This window comes from Centruroides sculpturatus, unplaced genomic scaffold (assembly GCF_000671375.1).
Source record: "Centruroides sculpturatus isolate CEXI.00-Female unplaced genomic scaffold, Cexi_2.0 scaffold5785, whole genome shotgun sequence".
Taxonomy (NCBI): domain Eukaryota; kingdom Metazoa; phylum Arthropoda; class Arachnida; order Scorpiones; family Buthidae; genus Centruroides; species Centruroides sculpturatus.
In genome coordinates, this window is record NW_019389870.1 from 1 (window position 1) to 3,920 (window position 3,920).

Here is a 3,920-nt window from a genome sequence, read left to right on the forward strand (position 1 = left end):
AGTTTTTCTTTTAGAAAAAACTAAAATATATTTACTTGTATAATTGGAGAGATTGATGTGATACATTATCTTTCAGTACTGATTCTTTTTGGAGGTAGGTGAGCAAATAATACAGCATGCTACAGAAAAATTAAACACAACAAGCAATTATTTATTGACATTGTCACAAAGACGGGCTGCAATTTTTAATCATATTGTCAATTTATTTCATTTAAAATATAAACGCTCTACCTCAAATTTCTCAAATTAGTACTCTAGTGTTTTGCCCTGTACATCATACTTTTCCATTAGCAATGGAGTCATCTATTAACTGCTTTCAGGAGAAAAGTTTTAAATTGAAATAACATGACTTCTGGTTTGCATAGGAAGTTCATATATAGTTAATCGAGGCCTCCTGTCCCTAAGGTCTCCTAAATATCTGGTCTAGTCTTTCATCTATCTAACTCCGTTCTCAAGATTAAGGAAAAAGACAGAGGTCAGTGGGAATTTGTCTACAATTTTTTTAAATTGCAGCCCAATAAGCAGGAAAATAGGATGTGACATGACTAGTTTTCCATGGAAATAGAAGTGCATAGGTGATGATACTGGGATATGCAGATAACTGAAAAGCTGAATTAGCAAGAATATAGTGTATTTACATCTGGGTGTTATTGAATGTATATTATAACAACCCAAACTGCAGCTCCTTACAATTAATTTTAACTTAAAATTACATTTCATCTACTTGAAAGATCTTTTAAAGTAAACATTCTAATGATTTTGAACATATTATTTTTAATCTATTGAATGATTAACATTAGAAACTGTATAAACTATATTGATTTAGATGTAAAAATTTATCAAATTCCTAAGGAAATAATTTACTATTAAATTCCTGATTTTCTAATTAAATTGCATGTAGACTGGAACATGATTGGTTACGTAAATAAATTTGGAAATTGATCAAAAATATAGTTTTGAGCTCACCTNCCTTATTATTCTCTAACGCTTCGGTCAAGCAGCCGATAGATAGCGTACTCTGGATCTGACCCAGTACAAATGCAATTTCGTGTCTGAACAATGCACTTTCACATTTCAAACCTTCTCCCAAAGCAGAAATAGCATCATCAGTTCCCAAATTTCTTAAGGTAAACATTGCTCTATATCTTTCAAATAATGATTTATTTTCATCTAAGAGGATGTCTTTCAGTCCCGAAATGTCGGTATGAGGATGCGGAGGTGCCGGATCCACAGACTGAAAAGGATTAGGCATTAAAGTTTCATGAGAATCTCTATTCTTCCATTCTATTCTTCCCAGTGCAAGCTGACAGGTTTCTGCCACCTCTTTAACAGGATCACTCGTATATTTCTTCAGTATTTCTTTGGTTTGTGTGCATCCAATAGCGCCTAAAGCTTCCCCTGCTTCGTGCCTCGTCATAGGCGCTTCAGAAGTATTTTCCAATACTTTTACCAATACTGGAATAGCATATTTATCTTGCATCTGTCCCAAACAGTAAGCGCATTCGTGTTTTAGTAGTACAGATTGATCCTGTAACAAACATTTTGCTATTTGATCTATGGCGTCTTTTCCTCCAAGGTTCCTTAAGGTAAAAAGAGCGCGAAATCGAGCTTTGAGAGGTACATTAACGTTATTTAATACGTCACCTATCGACTTTATGCGATCAGAATCGACAACGACGTCCGCCATGTTTGTGAAGAGAACGATTGCAGCGCCATTATATCCGTTATAAATTTCTAAATAAAAAATTTGTTAAACTTATATCAATTTTAGCTAACTTTATTTAAATTTATTTTTCATAATTATAAAAATTTATTAAATATTTTTATGTTTATTTTATATTCATATAATTAAAAAAAATCAGATGGCTGTTTCCCGTACAAAATTATGATGGATCCAAAGGATTGCTAATGGATTCAAGCCTCGACAGCTTTTTCTTTTATTTTTTGACTCTCAGCCTTGTGGGCAGTTTGAAGGCCGTTTTTTAGTCTCCTTGTGGGTTCGGCTTGGCCCACAATTGGGCGGCATGTTTTTTTTCTTTTTACTCTTTCCGCCCCGTGGGTACTCTTTTTTAGCCCACAATGAGGCGGCAGGATGGTGAGTGTCGGGGCCCGACATATCAGGTCGAATTACACCCCAAAAAATTCCTGGGGATTTTTCGACCCGTCCAGATCTGATCCCGAGTCCTATAGAGCGTTAGACTGCCACCTTGACCACTCAGCCATCCGGCCTAAGATAGCGTGTGGCGAGGGACTAGGTCCGACATATCTAACTTGTAAGACAGATCACTCTGCAAAATTCCTGGGGTTGTTCGCCTGGATTTAATCCTGGAGTCTCTCCAGGATAGGAGGTTGACACCTTAAGCACCTCGCCGTCAGCCGGGTGACCAAAGCTGTAAAGAGTCTTTTTTTTCTTTTTATACTCTTTCCGCCCTGTGGGCACTAAGAGGGCCTCTTATAGCTGGCCCTTTATGGGTTCGGCCAGGCTCACAATGGGGCGACCGGGTAGTGAGGGATGGGGTTCGGCATATCCGAACGGACCACCTCCCGAAAAATTCCTGGAGATTTCTTGACCCGTCCTGATTCGAGCGGTAGGCTGCCACCTTGACCGCTCGGCCATCCGGCCGCATATTTAGGATTTAATTATTTCAGTCGAAGCGGTAGGCTGCCACCTTGACCGCTCGGCCATCCGGCCGTCTAAGCTGTAAAGGGTCAACCAACCATACTGAAATTTCGAGCTGGATCGTGCATTCAGAAATTTTCATAAGAGATTTAACATCAGGTTCTGTCCCCCATCTCCGATCGCCCCATTATGACCTGACCAAACTCGTGGTAGATATGAAAATAGAGCAGAGAGGGAGTTTTAAAAACGCTAATTTATATTTAATTATCTTAAGTTGTAAATTAGTTTTTCTAATTGATAATCAGAATTTTTTCAGCTATACATTTTGAAACTTTTTAACTCTCTTTACCCTGCTGACACTTATCTTTTTAACAAGGATGAAATAGATTCGGCCAGACTCGGTGATGGGAATTGGCCAGATGGCTAAAGTGGTAAATGCATCAGACTGCTGTCAAAATTCGAGTCTCGGAAAATTTCGTAGGTGGTTTGATATAAATATGTCATGTTCCCTCACCGCTCGGCTTCTCCATTGTGAATCTAACTAAATCACGATAAGTATAAAAGAAATGTGGTCTTACTGTTCACAGGTGAACGTTATAAACCTTACTTGTTTATAGAAACTTTAATGGGACGGGAGCAATGTGCTAACCGGCCAAACTGCTTATGAATTTTTTGTGAGTATCGAACTTGGGCTCTAAAGAACCGTATGTGTATTCCTAAGACATCTCGGCCTTCTGTCCGTCCATTGAAGCGTGTCATACTTATAGAGGATTGTCAGATTTGGATTTTACCGGGAATAAACTATATCCTGCTAATTTGCATATGATACTTCTTAAACTGCGCTCAGAATGAAAAAGAAGTTAGAAAAAAGCAAACACAATTACCTTGTACAGTAGGGGAGGGCTAGTTGTCACTGTTTTTAGTTGTTTCTAGTTTTAGGGTCTATAATATCAATTTATTTAGGTTTAAGTAAAAAATGTATACACCTACATATCTTTTGATTTGGTTTATAATAAACATATGAACATTCAATAATTTTTTGTCATAGTTATTATTTTAGAAACTGTGTTACCCTGTGACAACATACCCCTAGACGGAGTATGTTGTTAGAATATAAGGAGTATATTATCGCAGTGCATATGTAGTCTAAGTTCTCACATTTCCCGAGTTTATTTTGGTTATGTTAAATTATGCGTAATATGACATTTACTCGTGCCAATTCTATAAGGAAAATAGATTACTAATTTACTATTATTTATTCTGCGAAAGACGAATAACTCGAATCTTTACATATTGTCTT

The 3,920-nt window shown here is 37.2% G+C and overlaps 1 pseudogene; it reads right to left on the reverse strand.

The window, feature by feature from the left end:
- Nucleotides 1-966: 966 nt before the first annotated feature.
- Nucleotides 967-1,706, reverse strand: LOC111617370 (annotated as a pseudogene).
- Between the last annotated feature and the right edge of the window lie 2,214 nt (nt 1,707-3,920).